At 45.8% G+C, this 24847-nt stretch overlaps 1 protein-coding gene across 41 annotated transcripts in view; it reads left to right on the forward strand.

Moving 5' to 3' along the window:
• Nucleotides 1-24847, forward strand: part of FOXP1 (forkhead box P1) — a 498462-nt gene that overhangs the window by 198900 nt on the left and 274715 nt on the right. For 29 of the 41 annotated variants that reach the window (XR_005583191.1, XR_005583192.1, XR_005583190.1 and 26 more), the window contains one exon: nucleotides 5127-5192. The exons of 1 other annotated variant lie outside the window; for it this stretch is intronic. The gene's annotated coding sequence lies outside the window, so the exon portion shown is untranslated. Of the gene's footprint in view, nucleotides 1-451; nucleotides 472-4443; nucleotides 4465-5126; nucleotides 5193-24847 lie in introns of those variants that run through there. 11 more of the 41 variants (XR_005583194.1, XM_039482882.1, XM_039482884.1 and 8 more) reach the window with 4 other exon arrangements.

Genomic DNA, 24847 nt, shown 5'->3' on the forward strand with positions numbered 1-24847 from the left:
CACTGCGAAGAGCAAAATATCACGCAATGGAGCATTTGTAAAATGGGGATATGTATATTATGTTTGAAGCCAAGAAAGCTAGAAGGTTAGTTTCTGTTAAACCAAAAATGAGTAAATAAAATAATCAATAGCACACAAGTCGCAAAAGGATTTGTGGAAGTGTATTCGGAATTGTGTAGTTTTGGGTTCAGAAGTGTGTAGTTTTGAAAGATAGACTTCACAGTTGTGGGTACTGAAAGTAACACTTTTTTGTCTTTAAATGTTGCCAGAGTAACACTGTAAGACTACAGATTCAGTGGCTGTTCCACAGTGGTTGGGGAGGAATCTTTCATGTTACTACTTCAGTTATATGTGAGGTCAAGTTTCAAGATGAGACATAACACAGCCTCAAAATGGTTAAGATTGGCATTAACTAATGTATGGAGAGTCATTTTAAGAAACTGTGAAGACGCTGCAAGGCTAAAATGCACTGTAAGATTTGATCATTTTGCTCTCTTAACATTCTGTAAGATGTTCTCTTATCATTTGATTGGACATTTGACAGGTTTGATACTTTCTGGGAACATGTTATGGTCCTTAAGTCTAAAGAAAGCAACAAGGGCTAGTAGTTCTCTTATGCTAAGTAATTTATATGAGTCAAATAACCAGTCTATCAGTGAAAGATGCTAGACTGATGACCATAGTTCAAATTGTGTACTGTAAGCAATGTGTACTTAACTTGCCTGTTAGCTGTACTTCTATTATATATGATAATTGATTTTAAAAAAAGTACATGAATTGCAATTAGTATAGGGGTGTTGGTCAAACCTGAGTGTTTCTTTTCCAACATTTGATAGAAATGAAATTTAATATTATTTTAAATGGAGGAAATTTTCAGTGCTTAGCTTTATCCTCATGATATTTATTTTATTTCAATTTAGAATAAATAAAAAGTGCCCATTCCTGGGCTTTGAGCATCCAGCAAATTATTAAAAATTAAAGTACAATATGAGCAGCTCACTTCGTCCACCAAACAGCAGCACATCAGCAAATACAAACACTATACATTTGCCTGTGGCACAATCCATCTACCCTTCTTCAAAGACCAAGTGAATAAATGCACCCTGCCTTACACACACCTTGCATTTACACCATCATTTCACTTTCCAAATAGGTAATAATGACACCTCGGTCAGAATATGGCGCCTAAGTATCTCATGACAGTCAATATATATCGCACAATTTAAAAAAAAAATCCCCATCCTGATAACTATTGTGGACGCACTTCTGTATTGTGGTTATTCAGTTTTTTAAATTTTTTTAGGTTTTCAGACTTCAGCTCTGGTTTAAGAGGCCATTTCTGATGAAGGCCTATGAGCACCTCTTTACTAGTCATTGTTTAGCAGAATCATTATGCACATCAGATTCTCTAAATTAAAAAAAAGTGAACTATAAACAAAATAGCCTATAAAAGTATATTAATTCATTTTTGGCTTCTTTGCAGCCCTTAATTTTTTTTTTCAAACTAAGCTCCCCCCCACACTCCAAAACAAAATAAAATCATAAAGATAATAGATATTAAAGGCAAATATCAGCCTGCTTGTCTAGACTTAACTATAACTTGGTTAGATTTGAAGGACAAAAATAGTCTGTATTATTCCATTATTGGATCTCACAATTTAAAAAAAAACAAAACCAATTGTGGTTCTGAGGTTTTTATATTTCAGTGCTTCTAGGAAGCCTTGCAGTAAATAATTAAAACAGAAATGTTCAATCGTGAAACTAAAGTTGTCGCTAACAAAAATCAATCCATCAATAAATACTAAATCAAATTTCTGAAACTGTCTTAAAAAGAGAGACTGCTTTCTAGGTATTGAAATGGAGATTTTCCCCAGAGGTTTTGGTTTCTAATCATATTTATCCCTTGTAGGCTCTTCAAGGCAGGGATGTTGACCCCGATCCTGCATAATCCTGTAAACACTTATGCTCCTAAGCAACTTTCTGCAAGTGAGAAGTCTCATTGAGATACTACTCACCTGTGTAAAGTTACTCAAGGGAGCCAGTATATGTGGGAGGAGGAACTTTGTTCATCACATTTTGGCTTCTGTGCAATGCCACACGTGCTCTAGTACTATAAAGTACTACTGTTTAATTAGTACAATCTTCCTCCCTAGACCCCCTCGATTTCATTGTCTGATTTATATTATTGATTGAATATGGCTTTACAATCGTCACTCACAATTTGGGCCCCATCCTGCAGCACTCACACAACTCGCTCTTACGGATACGATTAGTCCCACTGAAGAAACTACCTGTGTGAGTAAAGGTTGCAGGACGAAGCTAGTAGGGAACAATCCTACTGTGAGCTCAACGGCAAAGCTTATTTTGCCTTCTGTGGGAGCAGACTCAGGGCCAGTGTGACTACTCAGAACCTGATCCAAGTTCCACTGAAATCAATGGGCGTCTTTCCGCTGACATCAATATGCATTGGATCAGGCTCTTAATCCATTTAGAATCATTGCCGGCATTGTATTTTTTTTTAAATGACAGTCTGCTCCCCCAAACAGTCCTGCTTTAACAAATTACAGTAAAAATATCTTTTAGCCAAAAATCTCCAAGTGCATTGCAAAGATAGGCATTTCTTGCCATTATCCCCATCTCACTAGTGGATAAACTGAGAGACAGAGTGGTTAAGGCCGAACATTTCAATCATGTCTACTAAAATCCCCATCCTGCAAATACTTACACTTGTTAGTAACTTTACTCATGTCTGCAGTGCCATTAAAGTCAATGAGACTACCTGCATACATAAAGTTACTCATGTGTACAGATGTTTGCAGGATAGGGGCCTAAATTTGCATGTCAAAGTTTTGGGGTTCTCAGGCAGCTCAAACTTGTGTTTTTTGGAAAATGTAGACCTAAGCCCAAGATCACATACCCAGTCAGTGAGTGATTCCCTAATAGAACTGAAATAATCATCTTTGCTTCCAACCCTGTGTTCAAGTCGCTAGACCATGCTCGCCTCCCTTGAGCAAACACTAGTTTGGGGTTGTTTGGGGGTTTTTTTTTTTGTAGCATGTGTACTGAATATGCTCCACAGGTGTTTAGAAAAATAGGCAAATGTTATATGGGATTTGAGACATTATCAAGAGTGAATTTTATTTGAAGTAGTCATGTTCAGCTATTTTGGTTTTTTTAAAATTCAATTTTAATATGATCTGCTTGTGTCCTGCAAATCTATTCTGTGTTGCAAAGTGCAATACCACAGGTTTGCCTGAACTATCCAGAAAATAGATACAATAGAACTGATAAAGATGAAAATAGATTTAAAGGACCTGATCAAGATAGGGTGACCAGATGTCCTGGTTTTATAGGGACAGTCCTGATATTCGGGGCTTTTTCTTATAAAGGCGCCTATTACCCCCCACCCCGTCACCCTAGATCAAGATCACATCTACAGCAAAGTGGAATAAAAACTTTTATTGCTGTGACTCTAACAGTAAATAGTTTGCCAGCGTTCATGTATTTTCCTTGCAAGGTTTTGATGTTTTACATAGTGTAGTGAAAGTGAGACCTGCCTATTATACTGTAATATTGTGCCTGTCTTTTCAGGCCTCAATCTAGAAAATCTTTACTTACAGAAGTAATCCCGTTGAAGCCAGTGGGACTGCTTGCAAGCACTTATAGGTCTTGGACCTCAGTCTCCGATATTTTATTATTAGAACTATGTAAAACTTCTCATTAGACGTGTATTAAAAATTCTTCAAATTTTTGCAAATTAGCAAAAAATCAAAATACAGTACTTTCCATTTTCATCTTTATTTTAAACATTTTTGTCGTACTAAAAATGTCATTTTTCAGAGGTGAAAAGGTGACATGTAATTATGAAAATTCTGTCTTTGCAAAATAAGTGGTAAATAAGTGAATTTCCTTCTGAAAGGCTTTTGTGAAAATTCTGTTTTTTACCCCAGAGTGAAATGGATGGCAAAAAGCTGCACCAGATCCTAGAAATGGCATACTCTGTCAGTTGATCAGTTTCACAAACACTCCAAAAAGACCCCACCTTTACCGTGTGAATTTTGTGAAACAAAGTTTTATGCAGCCTTATTATTTCACACACCAAAATTTCATTGAGTTTGTTTCATGTTTTATTGTCTAGATCAGCAAATGCTTGCATATTTGTCTGTCTCTACTGAATTAACATATTAGATATTGTGTGTTCTTCGGCACACTGTTTAGAAAATCAACATTTCAGTGAAATTATGTTAGTTTTATTCTATTAATGCTTTTGGTCAATTGACATGGAATTAATTCTAAACACTGTTAGTAACTTGATCTAAATTAATAAACAAATGTTTTTCTTTTCTCTTGTACCATATGTTGATCCCAATTACATGAACAGAAAGTGGCAGATTGTCATGTTTCTTAAAGGATTACATAGTGTTTTGCATAAGAGAGAGTACACAAGATGCAGCGATATACGTGGTAACACACTTGCTGTTGTTCTTCCTTTCAACCCTATTTTTTACTGACACCCATTTTTCTTCTTAACCTTCTGCACCTGGTGTATTTGGGGTGCTTGTGTCCTCTTTTTACAAGTAAAATACTTTCTGAATTAAACATGAAGGATGCATCTGCTCCAGGACTGTATCTTTTGGAAAGGGGAGGGGAGGAGAGAGAGAACATAAATAGAATTGCAGGGGTTACAAACACACACAGAAAAATTAACTAAGCAGAGACCTATTCAAGCAAGTCTGGGTTCTGAAACAAAGGACGTGAGTCATATATTATTCAAAGTGAAACTAAATTGATAGACATCAAGATTAAGAAAGTTTATGGTAGAGAACAAAGATGTCTCATCTTCAGGGATTTTTTTTTCTTCTCCCTCCCTTCCCTCCCCCCCAAACACCGCATTGTTCTTGTTGAACCGAAGAGCCTCACGCTGGCTGGTACTGATAAGCAGCAGTCCTGTGACTTTATTGTTTTTATTAACTCTCTCTGAAAGTCATTCACCATTAAACACAATTGAATTCATTTGTTGTTTTATTTATGTTTGTACTTGCTAATGTGGTAACAATGAAAATGCTTCAGATGTTGTCGCTAGCACTGATCTGCCAATGACATTGTGGTATCCTCTTTGTCTCCAGGGTAAGAAGAGTGACCTTTTTGGGTGGCTGTAAGTGAAGATTGCTTTGCAGAAGCAACTAAAGTAGGTAAATACAAATACCATTTTGCACTTAGTTTGTATAGACTGACCTGCCTATATATGGGCCCAATCTGCAAACCCCATGAATATTCCTTACTTGCGGAAGTAGCCCCTGGGTTTAAATGGGAATACTTGCGTGAGTAAGGACTGTAGGACTGGGCTCTAACAAAGTTTTCTAACCATATTCTGCCCTAACTTGAACCGTGTTCATCTCCAACTAAACCAATGGGTTAGACCCTCAGTTGAAGCACAAAGGGGGCCCTTTTGGCTCACACCCAGCTGCCTCTGGGGCCATTTGTCCACCAGTCTTGTCCTCGGTCTAAATGAGAGCAATCTTCTACAATTTATGTTGGCTGTCTATTATCCAACTGGTTCTCCTTGCAGCTGGGAATCATGTCATAACCTCTTTCTCTCAAAGATGCCCCACTCCTCCTCACTGAGTGGTGTCAGAGTGGCTTCAGTCTCCTAGTCAGCTGAAGACTCCATTACATAAGATGAATCCCAAGGGATGGTCAAATTGGCATTATGTCTGCTTTGATTTGGGCTAACACAACAGTGTAAGAGCAGAATTTGGCTCTTAATCTGGTTACTCCTTCTTACCCTTGTAACCGTTAAAATACATGCTTTTTGGTCTTTTGGGGCATAGCAAAACCAAACCAAAACAACAAAATCAGCTCCCTGAAAGCATTCTTTTTTAAAAACAATATGAAAATCCTTTACTTCTACCTTAACTCCTTGCTTTTCTTTTTGTTGAGTTCTGTAAGTTTAAAGTTAGAAAGGAATATTAACATCACAAAAGTAGTGATTCATAAAATTAACTTGCAGAAGACAGGAGTAACACATGTCAGTGTTTGGTATTGAAGTGGTGTCATCTGACTGAGTTTCATATGGCTGCTTTATAATCACCTTCTTTCAGAAATTAATAGTCGGTTAAGCACCATAGCAACAAGCAACACTGATGTAACCGTTAAGCGGTGGCTGCCGTTCGCTGTGATGTCAGTGCTGTTCTCTTGACTTTCTTTGAATATAAAATGATTTCATTTTAAATTTAGAATTTTACAGAATGATTAAATGTATCAAAGAATTAGAGCTATTTTTATTTATTTGTTTGTTTATTTATTTTAAAAAATACATGTTAAGAAAAAAATCCCGACATTCTCTTCTGTTTCAAATTAATAGATTTATGGATAATGTGTTCTTTAGCTCTTTGTTGCCAAAAAAAAAAAAAAATCAATTCAGGCAGGATGAAATTCATGGAGTTCAAGCAAATATTGCAATCTGGCTGTTCCTGTGGTTTATGTCAGCAACACGGTATGCCTTCCCTTGGAATGTGGATATTATTATTGTTTGCTTAAGGGGTGCCTAGGATGTCTTAGGTATTTTTCAGACATTCGAGAAGGGACAGAGCCGGCCATGATAAGCTCACGGTCCAGGGAATATAGCTGTTTTGTTTCTCCTTTTGGTTTGATTTTTAAATTGGCCTGATGCATAACAAAAAAAACTTTGCACACTGGGATCAGGGCCGGCTCCAGGCACCAGCTTATCATGCAAGTCCTTGGGGCGGCCACTCCGGAGTGGGTGGCACTTTCAGGTATTTGGCGGCAATTCGGCGGAGGGTCCCTCACTCCCGGTGGGAGCGAAGGACCTCCCGCTGAATTGCTGCAGATCGCGATCGCGGCGCTTTTTTTGGCTGCTTGGGGCGGCAAAACCCCTGGAGCCGGCCCTGACTGGGATACATCAGAGCCCCTCATGCTTTACAGCATGCTTATAAAGAAGAGCTTATGCTGCAATATGTGGACATCGTATTACGTGACATATGCGAGTTTAGGAATACTATTTGCAGTACAAAGCAATGTTTTTAAACTAACCTGAAGTTTCTGACCTACATCTCTGCAAAAGCAAAGATACTTTGTATTACAGTAGCCATGGCACAACACATGCCTGGGCTTGTCCTCTTGCATACATCATGTAACGCTAAGTGGCTTCGATGAGTAAGAATCATAATGCATAAGGCCAGAAGGGACCATTAGATCATCTCGTCTGACCTCCTGCATATCACAGATCATTACATTTAATCCAGTTCCCCCATGTATTAAGCCCAGTAACTTGTGTTTTGACTAAAGCACAACTTGTTGTTACACATCTTCCAAAAAAGCATCTAGACTTGATTTGAAGACATCTTGGAGAATCTACCACTTCTTCTTCGAGTGCATGCTCATGTCTATTCCACATTAGTGCGTGTGCTCGCCACATGCACCAGTGTTGGAGGTTTTTCCCTCAGCCGTATCCATAGGAGAGCAGCTCAGGTGAAACAGAAAGTGCCATCGGTTTTGCTCCCAGCAGGGACTGAGCAAGTGCTCCTTCTCCAACGCCTTCCTCCTGTTGTGGGCCGAGGGTCTGGTGTACGCTTTCCCTCCAATCCCTCTGGTCAGCCGAGTCCTAATAAAGATCAAGAGGGACAAGGCACACGTTATTGTGATCACCCCTGTGTGGCCTTGCCAGCGCTGGTTCCACATGCTCATGAACATGGTGGCGGCCCCTCCCTGGCACCTTCCCTACCGTTTGGACCTGCTGTCACACAATCACGGTTGGCTCTACACCCTAACGTTGAGTCCCTACACCTCTTGGAGTGGATGCTCTGTGGTTGAACCTGGAGGAGTGTACCTGCTCGGAAGAGGTCCAGCAGGTTCTCCTGTGAAGTAGGAAGCCATTCACAAGACTAACTTACCTGGCCAAGTGGACAAGGTTTTCCCGATGGGTTTCGGAGCGCAGCAATTCTCCTTTGCATTCTTCAGTGCAGTCCATCTTGGACTACATACTGCATCCCAGGAACCAGGGTCTGGCGCATTCTTCCATCAGAGTGCACCTTGCGGCCATCTCTGCGTTCCACCAGCCAATCTAAGGTCAGACAGTCTTTTCTCATGACATGACTGTCAGGTTCCTGAGAGGCCTCAATTGGCTTTACCCACAGTTTCGGACCCGTGTCCCACAGTGGGACCTTAACCTGGTCCTCTCCAGGCTCTCCGGCCTGTCTTTCAAGCCACTGGGCTTCTGCTTCCTTTCCTACTTGTCCTGGTAGGTAGCTTTCCTGGTGATGGGGATGTCGTCAAGACGAGTCTCAGAGATTAAGGGCTTGATTTTGGAACCGCCTTACACAGTGTTTTTTTTATAAGGACAAAGTCCAGCCCACCCAGCCTTCCTGCCAAAGGTGGTATCTCCCTTCCGCATGAGCCAGGACGTATTCCTGCCAGTGTTCTGTGCCAAGCTGCACAGGACTACTGAGGAGAGGTGTCTGGACATCTGGAGGGCCTTGGCTTTTTACTTGTGTACCAAGTCTTTCAGTAAATTGACCCAGCTCTTCTTTGCTACAGTGGATAGGGTGAAGTGCCTTCCAGTTTCTTCGCAGAGGATTTCCAACTGGATCGCCTCTTGCATAAAGACCCGTTACGAGCTAGCAAAGGTCCTGCCGCCACCGATAGTCAGGGCCCATTCAACTAGAGCACAGGTGTCTTCAGCGGCCTTCTTGGCGCACATCCCGATCCAGGACATCTGTAGAGCTGTGACATGGTCCTCGGTCCACACGTTCACGTCTCATTATGCCATCGCTCAGCAGTCCAGAGACGACGCTGGGTTCGGCAGAGCTGTATTACAATCTGCACAGCCGTGAACTCCTACCCGGCTCCACGGGAACTGCCTGGAGTCACCTAATGCAGAATGAACATGAGCAAGCTCTCGAAGAAAAGACAGTTCTTCTTCGAGTGATTTCTCCTATGCATTCCAGTTAGGTGTGTGCGCCGTGCATGCACGGCTCCTCAGAACATTCTTACCCTAGCAACTCCGGCGGGCCGGCTGGGTGCCCCCTGGAGTGGCGCCGCTATAGCACTGGATATATACCCCAGCCGGCCCGTCTGCTCCTCAGTCCCTTCTTACCGCCCGTGATGGCCAGTTGGAACAGTGGAGTGCTCCGTTTACCTCCACAGCCCTAGTGTTCTCCCTTTGCGAAGTGTATATAGTTGGTTAAGTTAGTTAAGTTAGATATAGTGTAGTATGGGAATTAGGGGGGTTCGCCCCTCTTCTTCCACAACCGGTACGGGCTCATGCCCAAGGCACCGGGGTTCAAGCCCTGTTCGGCTTGCCAGCGGCACATGCCGATCAGGGACCCGCACGACTCCTGCTTGCGCTGCCTCGGGGAGTCCTATCGGCCAGACAAGTGCCCGATCTGTACGGCGTTTAAGCCACGGACTAGAAAGGAGCGGGACTCTCGGCTGAAGCAGCTCCTTATGGAGTCGGCGCTTCGCCCTGCCGCGCCGACCCCAGCGGTGCCGAAGTCTTCCTCGGCGCGCAGCGCACCAGCGGCCCCGAGCCGGTCCGGTACCGAGACTGTTCGAGCTCCACAGCCAGCACCGGCGTCCCGGCACCGTTCCCTCTCTCCGGCGAGGAAACGGAAGACGGCGCAGACGGCCTCTAAGCCTCCTGCACCGGGACCGCTCACCCAGCCACCGCCGGCACCTCCGGCACCGACTGTGGTGGTGCACAAGCCGTGCATGGTTACGTCGACTCCGGCACCCCAAGAAAAGCCGTTGAGTCCGGTACCTCCCTGCTCCCCGGTGCCAACCGCGGTCGAGCTACCTCTCCCATCAACGCCCGAGACCTTCTCGACGGCGAGAGAGCTCATCGAGCTCACAGAGGCACCCGAGCCTCCGGCCCCCGGCACCGCCGGTGCGGGCTGTTCAGTCAGCGGGCAAGCCGGCTATGATGCGGCCCTCATCCCCTGATAGACGGCGCTCCAGGTCTCGGTCCCGATCCCGGAGACGGTCGCCGTCACGCCGATCCCAGTCCCGGCACCGATCACCATCGCGGTACCGCTCCCCGTCTCGGCGCCGGTCGCAGTCCCGGTACCGCTCAGCATCGCGGTACCGGTCGCACTCCCGGAGACGCTCCCGGTCCCGGTCACCTGACCGCCGATACCGCAGGAGGTCCGGCTCCCGGTACCGTTCCCGGCACCGCGACTCCCGAAGCCGATCCCGCCACCGTCAGTCGAGATTGCGGTCGAGCTCCCGGCACCGACACAGTCGATGGTCCCGCTCTCGCTCCCGGCACCGCGACGACTGGCACCGATCCCCGGCACCGTCCAGGGACAGACTGGCGGCATTGACGGCGCAATCTCTGAGCGCCTCTGCCCCCCCATGGCCCTCTCGCCAGCCCTCGGTCGCCTCTCAGGCGGGCAGCGGTGGAGATCTCCGGGCCGACCCTCAAGGCCAGGACCACGCCCCACAGCAGTGGGGCTTTTGGGCCCCCTGGGCCTACCACCAGGCTCAAGGGCTCCCCTTCCCCACGGGCTCCAAAAGCAGGATCCCGGAAGCCACGGTTAGCAGGCCTCCCCCATCACCACCGGGTGAGGCCCCACCGCCACCTGTTACGGCGAAGCATGCTGTGGCCGAAACGGCTTCCCACCCCCTGGAAGACCCACCTCCAGAGGCCGTGGTCCAGGGTCTGTCCTCGTCTTCGTCGCCGGACGAGGCAGTGGCGGGGGCTTCTACGGCGGATCCCCCCCCAATTGACTTGCGGGCCCACCAGGACCTTCTTCGCCGGGTAGCGAAGGCTATAGACCTCCCCGTGGCGGAGGTCGCTGAGGATGACGACCCGGTGACCAATGTGACTGGAGCTGAGGCCCCACTGCGGGTGGCCCTCCCATTCATCCGCACTATACGAAAGAACGCCACTACCATCTGGCAGTCACCGGCGTCCGTCCCTCTCACCGCTCGCAGAGTCGAACGCAAGTACTCGGTTCCTCCCGCCGGCTACAAGTACTTATATACGCACCCGACTCCGGACTCCCTCATGGTGCAGTCCGTCAATGACCGGGAGAGACATGGGCAAACAGCTCCGGCGCCAAAATCTAAAGACACTCGGCGAATGGATCTGTTGGGCCGGAAGGTCTATTCAGCAGGGGGTCTCCAACTCCGGATTGCCAACCAGATGGCTCTCCTCGCTCGCTACACCTTTGATATTTTGGTGTCCCTGTCTAAGTTTTCGGAGCTGATCCCAACAGCCTCCCGACAGGAGTTCTCGGCCCTCCTTGAGGAGGGCAGGAAAGCCTCCCGGTCCTCCATCCAGGCCGCTCTGGACTCGGCGGACTCAGGAGCCAGAACCCTGGCCTCGGGAGTAACTATGAGGCGCATCTCCTGGCTGCAGTCCTCCACCTTGCCGCCCGAGGTGCAGTACACCCTGCAAGACCTCCCCTTCGACACTCAGGGTCTCTTTTCGGAGAAAACGGACTCCAGGATTCAGACCCTCAAAGATGGTCGAATCGCCATTCGCACCTTGGGTATGCACACACCGGCTACCCAGCGGAGGTCGTTCCGGCAGCAGCCATACCGACCATTTACCCAGGCCCGGTCACGGCCTTATAACAGCCGCAGAGGCAGCCTAAACCGCCGTAGACCGTCAGGCAACAGGCGCAACCAGGCCCAGGCGCCTTCCAAGGCCCCTCAAGGGCCCAAACAGGCATTTTGATGGGACGCCCGAGGACGGTCCATCAGACTCTTTACCGGATTCTTCCGCCTTATTTTGCAACCGCCTTTCCCACTTCCTCCCGGCGTGGTCCCAAATAACAACGGACAACTGGGTACTTCGTACAATCCAGTATGGTTACCGCCTTAAGTTTGTTTTGCCCCCTCCTTCCCACCCGCCTTCCCCGTCCCTCTTCAGGGACCCCTCTCACGAGCATTTCCTCTTGCAAGAGGTCGAGACTCTGTTGAGCTTGGGTGCCATAGAGGAGGTGCCGCACGACATGCGGGGCAGGGGATTTTATTCCCGATATTTTCTCATCCCCAAGGCGAAGGGAGGTCTACGACCTATACTAGACCTCCGGGAGCTCAACAGCTACCTGCTCAAGCTCAAATTTCGCATGGTCACCCTGGGGACCATCATTCCCTCCCTGAATCTGGGAGACTGGTTTGCCGCCCTCGATATGAAGGACGCGTACTTCCATATCGCGATTTACCCTCCCCATCGACGCTACCTGCGCTTCGTGGTCAACACTGCGCACTACCAGTTTGCGGTGCTACCCTTCGGCCTTTCCACCGCGCCGAGGGTCTTTACCAAGTGCATGGCAGTGGTTGCCGCAGCCCTCCGCCATTGTCGCATACACGTCTACCCGTATCTCGACGACTGGCTGATTCGCGGGCCATCCCGACAGCTGTTAGCAGATTAAATGGCCGAGATACTGACCCTGTTTCGCTTCCTGGGCCTTCTCATCAATGCCGAGAAGTCCACTTTAACTCAATCACAACGAGTGGAGTTCATCGGAGCAGTCCTAGACTCCGGTTTGGCCAGGGCCTGCCTCCCTCGACCTCGGCACCAGATGATGGTCTCCATCATCCGGGACCTGCACACCTTTCCCACGACAACGGTTCGGTCCTGCCTACGCCTCCTGGGCCACATGGTGTCCTGCACGTTCGTGACCGCGTACGCGAGGCTGCGCCTTCGCCCATTTCAATCTTGGCTGGCGTCGGTGTACCGTCCGCACCGCGACCCTCTGGACATGGTAGTCATGGTCACAAAGCCAATTCTCGGTTCGCTCAGCTGGTGGCTGGACCCAGAGGTCGTGTGTGCAGGAGTCCCGTTCCGCCCTCCTCGCCCATCCGTCACCCTGACCACGGATGCCTCGGCATTGGGATGGGGGCCTCACCTGGGCGACCTCCACACCCAGGGCCTCTGGTCGCCCCAAGAGCTCTCCCTCCACATCAACGTCTGGGAGCTGCGAGCAATCTGCTTGGCGTGTCACACCCTCCGCGCCCATCTGCAAGGGCGCTGTGTGGCAGTGTTCACGGACAACACGACGGTGATGCTCTATGTGAACAAGCAGGGCGGAGCCCGCTCCGCCCTACTTTGCACGGAGGCGATGCGCCTGTGGGACTTCTGTGTAACCCACTCGATTCACCTGTCAGCGTCCTTTCTTCCAGGAGTGCAGAACACGCTAGCGGACCATCTCAGCAGGTCATTCATCTCCCACGAGTGGTCCCTTCGTCCGGATGTGGTGCTCACAATTTTCCAAAGGTGGGGGTTTCCCCAGATAGACCTGTTTGCCTCCAAGGAGAACAGGAAGTGCCACCGGTTTTGTTCCTACCAAGGTCGCTCCCCGGGCTCCCTGTCGGACGCATTCCTCTGCTCCTGGACGGATCACCTCCTCTACGCCTTACCTCCATTCCCGCTCATACACCGGGTGCTACTCAAGCTCCGGAGGGACAGGGCCCGCCTAATACTCGTCGCTCCGGCCTGGCCGAGGCAGCACTGGTACACCCTGCTGCTCGAGCTCTCCGTTCGGGATCCCATTCCCCTTCCATTATGGCCGGATCTCATCACGCAGGACTTTGGCAGACTCCGCCACCTGGACCTACAGTCCCTCCATCTTACAGCTTGGTACCTACGTGGTTGACCCACGCGGAGCGGGACTGTTCAGTGGCGGTGCAGCAAGTCCTGCTTGAAAGCAGAAAGCCTTCCACTCGCTCCACCTACCTCGCCAAATGGAAGCGTTTCGCGCTCTGGTGCGATCAGCGCGGCCTTAATCCCTTCCTAGTCCCTATCCCTACAATCCTGGACTACCTCTGGTACCTTAAGGAACAAGGACTCGCAATCTCCTCCTTGAAGGTACACCTGGCAGCCGTGTCCGCCTTTCGTCCATCCATAGGAGGCCAGTCCATCTTTTCCAACCAGATGGTTTCCCGCTTCCTTAAGGGCCTGGACCACTTGTACCCGCCGATACGATGTCCTACCCTGGCCTGGGATTTAAACCTCATTCTGGCCAAGCTTATGGGAGCACCCTTCGAGCCCCTGGCCACGTGCTCCCTGCTCTATCTCTCCTGGAAAACGGCCTTTCTCGTCGCTATAACGTCGGCAAGACGAGTTTCCGAGCTCCGTGCCCTAACGGTGGGTCCACCATATACCGTCTTCCATGAAGACAAGGTGCAGCTTCGACCACACCCGGCCTTCCTCCCTAAGGTGGTGTCAGCCTTCCACCTCAACCAGGAAATCTTCCTTCCAGTCTTCTTCCCAAAGCCGTACGCCTCACCTCGTGAGCAACAGCTTCACACCCTGGACGTCCGCAGGGCCCTTGCTTTTTATATCGAGCGGACGAAGCCCTTCCGGCGTTCGCCCCAGCTGTTTGTAGCGGTTGCTGATCGCATGAAAGGCGAGCCGGTCTCCTCTCAGCGGATTTCCGCCTGGGTGACGGCATGTATCCGGACATGCTACGAGCTTGCTCGCGTGCCAGCATCCCGCCTCACCGCTCACTCTACGAGAGCGCAAGCCTCGTCTGCCGCCTTCCTCGCCCATGTTCCCATCCAGGACATCTGTAGAGCGGCCACCTGGTCTTCTGTCCACACCTTCGCTTCCCACTACGCGTTGGTGCAGCAATCCAGAGACGATGCAGCCTTCGGCTCAGCAGTCTTACCCTCTGCCACGTCTCACTCCGACCCCACCGCCTAGGTAAGGCTTGGGAATCACCTAACTGGAATGCATAGGAGCAATCACTCGAAGAAGAAAAGATGGTTACTCACCGTTGTAACTGTTGTTCTTCGAGATGTGTTGCTCCTATCCATTCCAGACCCGCCCTCCTTCCCCACTGTCGGAGTAGCCGGCAAGAAGGAACTGAGGAGCGGACGGGCCGGCTGGGGTATATATCCAGCGCTATAGCGGCGCCACTCCGGGGGGCGCCCAGCCGGCCCGCCAGAGTTGCTAGGGTAAAAATGTTCCGAGGAGCCGTGCACGCGCGGCACGCACACCTAACTGGAATGGATAGGAGCAACACATCTCGAAGAACAACAGTTACAACGGTGAGTAACTGTCTTTTACCTGTTCCGTAACTGATGTTCTTCAAGATATGTTGCTCATGTCCATTCCATCCTCCTTCCACACTGTCAGAGTTCCCGTCAAGAAGGAACTGAGGGCCGGGGAAGCCAGCGGCGCCCTTATACTGTGCCATGTGGGCACCACTCCAGAGGGCGCCAGAGCTGCTCCTCTTCGGATACTGCTGAGGGAAAAATTTCCAGCCCCGGCGCATGTGGCAAGCACACACCCCTAATGTGAAATGGACATGGGCAACACATCTCGAGGAACACCAGTTAGGGAACAGGTAACTGTCTTTTCACGTCGTAGTTTTTCAGTGATCAGCTACAGTACATACATGCACAAGTGCAGCACCTGATTCCGTGGCCAGTTATGGATCCTGTCCTGCTTCCATTGAAGCCAATGGCATGACTTTACATGGTGATTTCAGTGGCAGCAGAACTGGTCTGTGTTTTTACACAATATAAAATAAATACAAAACAACTGACACCTGGGCTGACAAGTTGCAGATCGAGTTTCAACGTGGTGGGAATGGACACTGCAAAGATAGTAAAACATGGGAAGAGGTGTTCATAATGGAAATGGTTACAGAGTCCTAGTTAGAGTGGTGCCGCTGAAATAAGAAGAGTTAAGGGTTTGGTTGATTTGAAATTGAGCTCAGCTGCTTGATTGCTGAATTTCAGGTGAATCCCATCTTCTGTGTTAGTTAGATGGGATTCACAGTGCAATGCTCCTCACTTTTTCAAGAACAGCTGTATGGTCCTCTACTTCCCAGAACTGCATGGAAATCTGGCCTCAGGCATACAAAGTCGGATGAGAGGGCAGGGGTGATGCTGTAGGTATTTTCTGTGTGAGCTCTGAAAAATGCACACAGTGACAAAAATAACTGAATAAACATAGGAAGGGATTTTGATGGTTAAACCTTCAGAATTCAGATGTTTGTATTCTCCTTAATAATGTTAAATAAATCATAATGCCTAATTAAATTGCTTTACAAACCAGAGCCAGCTTTCTTCAAAGTGAGAATCGGAATTAAAATATTGATTTTTTTTTCCCTTGGGGGGGGGGGAGTGTTAGGAAATGTATTTATAGAGAAATATGCTCAATAGTATTAGTTTTCCTCCAGTAGTCATTTGTTTAAATGTTACATACAGGCATTTTCAGTAATCAAACAAATTCAGTGGGCATTGTAAGTCAGGGATAGCTTGCATGCTGCAAAATTGGAAAGTACAAAAACATGTTACTAAAGTTATACATTATTGATAACAAAAGGTACATGCAGACTTTCAAGATAGCAGAGATAGTATCCTTTAGAAAACCCCTAACGAGAAAAAATCAACACAAAAGGATTTTGCAAAGTTACACTTAGTTTAAAATTTCAACTCTTAATGCATGGCAGAGTTAAATGGTGATTAAATATTGATAACAAAACTGTAGCTGCTCATAATTCAGGATCCACTGAGACAATCAACAAACTAATCTTTGGGTCTGAGCTCAGTTCACGCTCTTATATATTTTTTTCTCTACAGGGCAAAACCAGTAAATGCTGCTCTACTCTTTTTCTGTCCCCTTAAGTGTGGCCTAAAGATTTTTCTCTCCACCGGATAATAAAATAGGCCACACCATTTTTCTTTATGGAAAATAACCCATGTAGGATGCCAGAGATTTCTCTTAGCGTTCCCACCAGCTTGTTTGGTCGGGGAGAGCCACTCCCTGACAGAATGTGTAACAAAGACAGGGCACAGTGACACTTCCAAACATCCCTCTTCTGGTTTCCCCTGCTGGCAGCTATCTGCAGAGCTCTCATAATCAGGGCTCTGTGCAAAAGTTGACAGCCTCAAAATATGCTAACTTTTGCGAGGGTTCCTTCTTGTTGCTACAGGTTTGGGGAGATGATAGGCCGAGTACACTCATTGCCCTGGTTCTCCCCTTTCCTGTGTGTGGCTCCCCAATCCCTCAGGGGGTAGGCTGTTAATGGAAGTGGCTGCTCCCACCTGCTGCACAGGCAGAGAGAGACCCATGCACAGAACAATAGGGACCAGTGATGACTATGATAGTAAAAATATTGGAATTTATAAGAGTAATTCTTCCCTTTAGTGTTTAGCTTCTTTCACTTAAGGATCTCAAAGCACTCTATGAAACAGCAATGATACAATACCCCTGTGTGCGTGTGTGTGTGAGAGAGAGAGAGAGAGTGTGACAGCGAGCGAGTGAATGAGTGTATTAGTACATACAGATTTATAAATGAGTAAACCAAGGCACAGAGAAGTCAAACGACTATGGTCAGGGTGAAAATCCAGTGGCAGAGCTGAAAATAGAAACCAGGAGTCCTGATTCCCAGTGATTTTGCTCTGATCATTACATGACGAAGCCTCCCAGTGATTCTTGCTTACACACACAGTGCTAGGATGGCCACTTTTTGGATTGGTGCCTGCATATGCTATACTGCTTAATGTGAAAAGTCAGCCACCAGTGTGTTGTAGTGGTTAGCATAGGAAAATTGCATTTAATGCTCCTGGATTTTATTCTCAAATTTGCTGCTAGCTCACTGTGCGACTTTGGTCAAGTAATTTGACCGGTTTGTGTGCCCATATCTAAAATTGGGTGTACCAACCTCCTGCTAAATGTCATTAGGCATATTGTGAGAATTAGGGCACTTGAGATCCTCAGATGAAAGATGCTGCGGAATTCAGAGTGTTTATTTGAATCTCTATAATCTGTAGTTACAGAATCTATGTTACATCTGCGTGTTGTAGGATGGACCTTGTCAGACTCAATGCACTCCTCTGACAACAAAATACTAATTTAAATCCATACCTGGTTTCGTAAGGAGTTTAGTCTAGGAATGGGTAGAACTGTGATTTTTCTGAAGCTATTTGATCAAGAAGATTCATAAAATAAATGAAGGCATCTTGGAATAGTGTTTTTAAAAGTTTTTTGAACAAATCTCATTAGCATGAGCTGTTGGAATGCTGTATTGAAGACTTCAAAGATTTGTCAGAGGAGTTCTCCCTCTAAACTGTTATCTGCTGGCATTAATGATCTCCTGAGAACTGTGAGAACATGTTTTGTTTGTACACTTTTGGCTCTTCCTGCCCTCCCCACTACTCTATAGATCAGTGGTTTTCAACCTTGTTCTCATTTGTGGGCCCTTAAAAATTTCCAATGGAGGAGTGGACCCCTTTGGAAATCTTAGACATAGTCTGTGGACCCCCAGGGATCCGTGAACCATAGGTTGAAAACTACTGCTATATATTCTAATGCTGCAAGTGGTCTAGTAGGAAAACACGTTTCTCAGTTTTTAGGATAACAGGTTCAGATCCTCCTATGTTTTGTTCTTGGGCCAAATCATTCTTGGCATCAACAGGACTACTCAAGTGAACAAGGCGAGCAAGATTTAGTGAGTTCTTCATTTAATTCTGCAGTCTTTCTTCCACTTCTCTAATGTATTTTATTTAAGCCCTTATCAAGTATCTACCAGGTGGTGGCTTGTATGACTCCAGGCTTACAATTTACCATCATCCCATTTCAAATCTATAATATTAACCACACGATGAAGCGTCGTGGCTTGGTGGTTAGCATGTGCCTCTAGATTGAGAAACTATTATTCTGATCTTTAGCCACACTGTTACTTTTCAGTACCTATGTTAAGACTGAAATGCATACTCTTTGATGGGCTCATCATCGTTTCAAATCATTTGCAGTGATCAGAGATGGTTGCATTATCAAAAATCCAGAAAGATGATTGGTTTTCATTTAGTATTACTTGACTGGTCACATGTATTTGAGAACCTGATGAAACTAGGCATATGAACCACAAGATGTGACCCAAAGTCCATTCTATCATTAAAAACAAATAATATTAGATGTATTAGTCCAGGCAATACATTTTTGCTTCTATGGTGGTGTGTCCTGCAGGGATAGGTAGGACTTTTTATTCAGGACACAACTGGCTGCCAGATATGGACAAAATGCAGCAGGGAAAACTAGCTCTGGGTCTACGCTACGGACCTATATATTTATAGTTATATTTATAACTATGTTGCTCAGGGATGTGAAAAATCCACACCCTGAACGATGTAGTTATACCGACCTATTCTCTTCCCCCCACCCGCAGTAGACAGTGCTATGTTGACAGGAGAGCTTCTCTTGCTGACATAGCTACTGCCTCTTGGGGAGGGCCATGGACAAAAAGTTAGAGCACATTCTTATTCTTTCATTGGAGGCTGTTGGACTCTCTTTAACCTTTCATGCCAGTCATTGCTTTGTGGTTGGACATGGGTACTGCGTACACCACTTATGCATAGGTGCTGGAACTAGCGGTGCTGGGGGTGCTGAAGCACCCGCTGGCTGGAAGTGGTTTCCATCATATAGAGGGTTTACAGTTTTGTTCAGCGGCTTTCAGCACCCCCCACTATACAAATTGTTCCAGCACCACTGCTCTTGTGTTAATTCTGTGCTGGTGGTTGTAATGTGTGGTGAGCCATTCTGGATTGGAGAACTAATTCCTATCTACATGCACCCATATTTGGGGTCAGTAGGGAAAATCTCTCTCAAGGCGTGTGTACCCTCTAGAGAGAGGGGTATGATGCATGCAGCTGAGCCAGGGCCAGTAAGAAGGAAGTGGGGAATTTGATGGGGGAGGGGAGGAGGCAAAGCAGAGTAGCTTCTCTAGGGGCAACTTAAGGGGGGGGCAGCGGGCTCTGGTAGAACAGTACATTTAATGCCTATGTAGTACCAGCTTTGAAGAAAAAAATTTGTATTCGTTAGAGCTAGAGGGCATGGGCACATTGGCGTAGCCCTGTAGTTTAGATTAAATAGCTGGTTTTACATAGCTATGCAGTTTGCTGGCTTATTTCCTCTTGGGCCATATTGGAAACTAAGTTGGGAACCTGCATTCTGGTTTGGCCTGGCAGGAGTCCCAGGTGGTGGACGTAGGGCGGAGTTGGTTCTCTTATCCCAAAACCCAGGCATGGGATGAGGAGCAGGTAGCTTGAAGTAAAGTTCCATCTGACTATAAATACAGTTACATTTCCTTTTCCGCATATGCAGGGACTTAACTCTGTGTTATGAATTGTGCTAAAGCCTTGCTCTGTCCTTTAAGTGTGCCAGGCGACAAACATATTATAACTGGGACCCATGGCACAAACAGATTGGCCATACGTTAGAGCAAATGGGAGGATGGACTTGAATATCCAGTAGAGATGTCGCTCATCCCATACGCAAACCTGATTCTGACGACAAGGAAAAGACTAGTTGTAAATTTGCAAGCTTGGAGCCTGTCTCCAAGAATGCAGTGCAGTACCCACTTTTGTGCAGTAAGGTCCAGAGTTGGATTGGGAAATGATTGCAGAAACCAGATTTTGTCAGATCTGGCAAACTTTGACTGGTCGCCTCTTAATAACGGAGTGGCCTCTTGTCTTACACCAAGCCAGAAGTATGTCTTCCCGGCATATTTATTTTAGCTTATTGTAGCAGTGTTATGTTACAGCATTACAATATCAGTGATGTCAGTGGTCATTACAGCACCACCCTCTTCATTTTTGAGCTAGTAAAGCCAAGGCATTTAAAAAAAGACGACTTTGGCACTGGTTGCCCGACCACATTTGTGATTTCCACACGTGAAGGCGTATTTCTCTACCTTTAACGCCCGGAGCTTCAGTCGCCACATCCACGATGTTAAATTGTGAAGGGTTTCTCCCTGTAAGCCTGTGAATTGTAATTTGGGAGTGTCTCACCTCTCATGCCCACATATTTTTTTTTTCAGCATGCTTTGTACAAATTCTGCGTAATTGCTCAGAATAGTCATTTGACTTTGAGCTCACTGTTTACTTTTTTATTTTGGGAGCACAAACATTTGAACGTTTGTAACTAAGGCTCTGATGTCATTTCCATTACAAACCATTAATATCATCAGTTTCTAATTTGGTCTCCAGAATCTATTTTGGCTGAAATTTGGTGAGTTGTTTTTATCAATTTTTTTCTTCCTCAAAAGAAAAAGATGGATTGGGTGCCTTTTGTGTATAAAGTCAACTTCCTCCTCCTCAGCCTTCCTACGCGCCCTTTTTAAAAGGGGTAGAGGATTCCCTGTTTTTACTACTTCAATAGTATAAAACTTTATCTGTTGTACCTAATTTGCGGGATGGTGAAGATTAGTTAATCCCATTGATGGGAGAAAAGTTGTGTGCACAGGCAGTAGCTTCTGATAATAGAACAGTTCCACCAGTGGAATTTTCACATGTAGGCAGTGCTTTCGATAATACTGGTAACAGTCTTTGAAAACGGAAAACACTATAGTACAAAGCCTATAAATAAATCAATAGGTTAGGTGGTTTTTTTAGAACCTGTCTGACCCCTCTCTCACTTGAAAAGTTCTTTTAGTATAAAATGTCTTGTGCTTATTCTTATGCTGGGGGATTTTGTAGTGTTGCGGCTGTTCTTTGTTTAAGTTTGACTCCTGTAAATAGACAGTATGTTTTTAATTTGGAGGGCTTAAAAATATTGGGTGGATTTTGTAGTTTTGAAAAGTATCCAGATATGTTCTCCAAACCAGAGCTCTCAGAGGTTCAAAATGTTTTTAACAAGTAACTCCAAAATCAACCACCTATGCTTCTTTTAAAATATACAACCAACCAAGTACTCCTGGGTACCAGATTTCATTGAAGTGTAAAACCAATTTGCGATTTCTGGGCCAAATCAATTTTTCAGATACGTTTTCCAAAAGAACATATCTGGATACTTTTCAAAACTACAAAAGTAAGTATGTCTGCAAAGTCAATTATGTGAGCCAGATAGGGTAAGACAGAGTGAGATTCCAAAAGGCTGCTATTGATCTTCCTTTAACAGTCTCAAAAAATCATTTATCCTCCCAGAATAAGATTTTGGAGGAAAGTTTTTGATATTAATTAGACAAAGTGTTTTGAAGCTAAAGGAATTATTCTGATTTGCATTGCTGCAACTGAGAGCAGAATCTGGCCTCGCTATTTTTCCTCTTTCGAAAGTTGGAGGGTCAAAAACTACTTGACCAGGAGCTGCTGAATTTATTTTGGTCGTTTGTCCTTCAAGGTCTGAGACATGTCGGGGGAATTAATTTTGAATGTATTCCGTAAAAAGCTCGAAACTCTGAGAGCCCCGTGAATACTTTGCAGAGTTTATAAATACCCCAATAGCTTTTATAGAGTTGCTCCAATGAGATTACAAATTCTGTAGGTTTATCCTGTGTACTAGTTTGTAAGGTCTTTTTCGTTAAGTTGTCTAGTTCAAGCAACTTAGAAATGTCAAAAACACACAGTATAGCTTCTAGTTTTGTAAAATGAATAGAGTTGATTCAAGGCTATTAGTCACCATGGACATAGCTGGTGAAGTTTATAAGCTTCTTAAGCCAAGTAGCTTTGGCTTAAAGAACATAGCTTCATGGTAACACTACCTGGAGCTTGTATGCTCTGGGAATAGTACCTATCCAAAAAAGCTACTAAATGTTCAGGTTACATGCGGAGTTTGAGGTCTGCAATTGCAGATCATCCCTGACAAGGTCTGCAGGGTAATCGGGCGAACTTCTCAATCTCCAGGTTTAATGATGTGGAACTTTACAGCATCCTTAACCATTGCATATTAAGCTTAGTAACTCCACAGATAATGCTTATCCCTCTTGTGATGATGCCCAACATAGTGTCCTGAAACAGACAGCTCTACTATGTGCCTTTAAACCTGGTTTCCAAACACTCATCCACATCAACTCATATGAAAATCTGTTTTTTTTTCCTTACCTGCCAAACCTCAGAGGGTTGGTATTGGAGGCCACTGCCCTGGCAGGCCAGGGCTGACAACAGCTGGGGTAGTAAAAGACCACAGTGGGTCAGGGCTTCTGTTTTGCATCTGGTGCCGATAGAGCTGTATACACTTACACGAGCGGGGAATTTGTCCATGGGCCTTTAAAATATGGGAATTGGGAACTCGCCAGAGGAACTCTTTGCCAGAGGATGTTGTGAAGGCCAAGACTACAACAGGGTTCAAAGAAGAACTAGATAAGTTCATGGAGGGTAGGTCCATCAATGGCTGTTAGCCAGGATGGGCAGGGATGGTGTCCCTAGCCTCTGTTTGCCAGAAGCTGGGAATGGGCGACAGGGGATGGATCACTTGGTGATTACCTGTTCTGTTCATTCCCTCAGAAGCACCTAGCATTGACCACTGTTGGAAGATAGGATACTGGGCTAGAGAAACCATTGGTCTGACCTAGTATGACCGTTCTTATGTTCAATCTGGTCAACTCTTACTGTGTGTGTGTCCCGTCGTCCCCCTCCCCCCAAGAAAAACTAATGTTTTATATGCTAAAATTTCAGAATGAACAAGACTTTTTTTATCAAAACACACAAAAGCTGTTTCTTGAACAAAATGTCTGTGTTTGGGCAGGGAAGGGAGGAGAGAGGAATAAAAATCACCTATTCCGTGCAGGCTGCCATTTTCTTGCTTACAGACAAGAATTTGGACATTTTTGCTGTTATAGAGCTGGTGCTCTACTCCGTGCTCTACTTTGAGTGCTGATTTCATTTAAGAGCTCGAACTAGAGGTCGACAGGTTTTCAGGTGATGTTTTATTTTTATTGACTTTTTTAAATAGACAATTATAGGAATTTTGGATGAGGTTACAGAACTTTGCTGTCTCCTCTGACCCTGAGAAATGATCTCTCGCTAATCGCTGCTATTGGCCTTTCCCTACTTCTTCAGCTCCGTCGTTTGACTTCTTTACTCACCAGTCCTGCAGTCTGAGCCCATCACCAGCCTAGATTCCAGTAGTGATCTCAGAGAGACGGGGACCACAGTCCCCCTTCCTAAGGGAGGAAACGTGTTTGCTTTTCTCTCTGAAGATTATCTACAGAGGTGCATGCTGTCTGTTTTCAGTTGAAATTCCTGAATACCACTTAACAATAGAACGCATTAGAAATACATGTTTTTAATTAATCTTCACAACCCCTAGCTTTTCCCATTGGTTTCAATGCTGAATGAGTTTTTTCTGTTCTAATTTTGTAAACCTCCTGCCATTTGGCAGGAAAATGGCAGCACCCATAGCAGAAGTACATAGACTTCCACAGCCACAGAAAAATTGAAACTTCAAGATGCATTTCCTGAATAATATGTATGTATTTATTTGTTGGCATATTTATACCTCTCGTACGGCATTTGACGGAAAAATGCTAAAGCTTTACCTTTTAACTAAAATAAACTTTTATTTATCTTGACAATTTTGAGGGTATTATCTGCCTGATACAAATTTAAAATAGCTCAGCTATTTTATCTGTATGGGTAGCGTGCATTGAAGTTTCCAGAAGGATTGATTTGGAACATGAGGACTTAGTCCACTACTATATTGTGTGCTTGATGCTACAAAAAACTACTGGATCAGTGGTCTAGCAAACTAAAAAGGCCTCCGACTAAGCTTAGATAAGCTGTTCATGATGCTTCAGAGGGAAGGTGGGGTCATATAAACAGCACGTATGCTGAAAATGCTGCAGTTACTTATTTACACAGTACACAGCTCCTTTTGTCTGTTGTGCAAACTCAACATATTTTTCTGTCAACCATAGAAAAAAGGGTTTTAATAATCCCATTCTACAACCCGCTGTCACCTCAAAAGCTAATAGTAAAAACTTACAAACCTTGGTATGGTAATTATTAAAAAAAATTTTGAACAACAAGTTTTTTGTTGGGGAAGGGGAGGCGAGGGAGGCCTCTTTTAGACTCTGTCTACACTATAAGCAAGGGATGTGATTTTCCTGCTCCAGTATGCATACTTGTGCTAGCTCTCATGAAACTAGTG

Source organism: Mauremys reevesii, linkage group 7 (genome assembly GCF_016161935.1).
Source record: "Mauremys reevesii isolate NIE-2019 linkage group 7, ASM1616193v1, whole genome shotgun sequence".
Classification (NCBI taxonomy): Eukaryota; Metazoa; Chordata; order Testudines; family Geoemydidae; genus Mauremys; species Mauremys reevesii.